Source organism: Mandrillus leucophaeus, unplaced genomic scaffold (genome assembly GCF_000951045.1).
Source record: "Mandrillus leucophaeus isolate KB7577 unplaced genomic scaffold, Mleu.le_1.0 Scaffold544, whole genome shotgun sequence".
In the NCBI taxonomy this organism is placed as follows: domain Eukaryota; kingdom Metazoa; phylum Chordata; class Mammalia; order Primates; family Cercopithecidae; genus Mandrillus; species Mandrillus leucophaeus.
The window spans coordinates 1,193,327-1,193,861 of NW_012105853.1; positions in this window are offsets into that span (position 1 = coordinate 1,193,327).

A 535-nucleotide genomic window follows, 5' to 3' on the forward strand; every position below is an offset into this window, starting at 1 on the left:
GAAGCACTGTTAGAGGAATTTTACATCTACCACAGCTTTTTAATTAAATGGCATTACCATGTGCATTGATACAAAGTTGATTTCTTGAATATAAAGTCCACACACAAATTCAGGCTTTTTTCCCATGGTTAAAAAGACCCAGAATTGCTGGTATAGGACAGTGATCTGGCTTTTTGTTCACTCAGATCCACCCCATTTTGTTGCTTTTCTATCTCATTCCAAGTCATGATGTACCACACCGTGAGCCAGTCCTATCTATAATGACTTAGAACTTCAGGCCACGTCAGGTGTGTGAGTTAACAGGCTTCGGTATTCACAAGAGGTTCTCATCTTCCAAGTACTCCCTGAGTAATGAGTCACATTCTTGGAAAGCATCTAACGCTTTATGATGGAGATGTGCTTACACAAAATGAAATATTGTAACTTTTTAGTTTTTAGTATTTAATATAATTAGGGATGGAAAGCAGGTAAAATGAGAATTCATCAAAACTGTATTTAGCACCTACTAACCCCCAGGAACTGTGCTAAGCTCTGG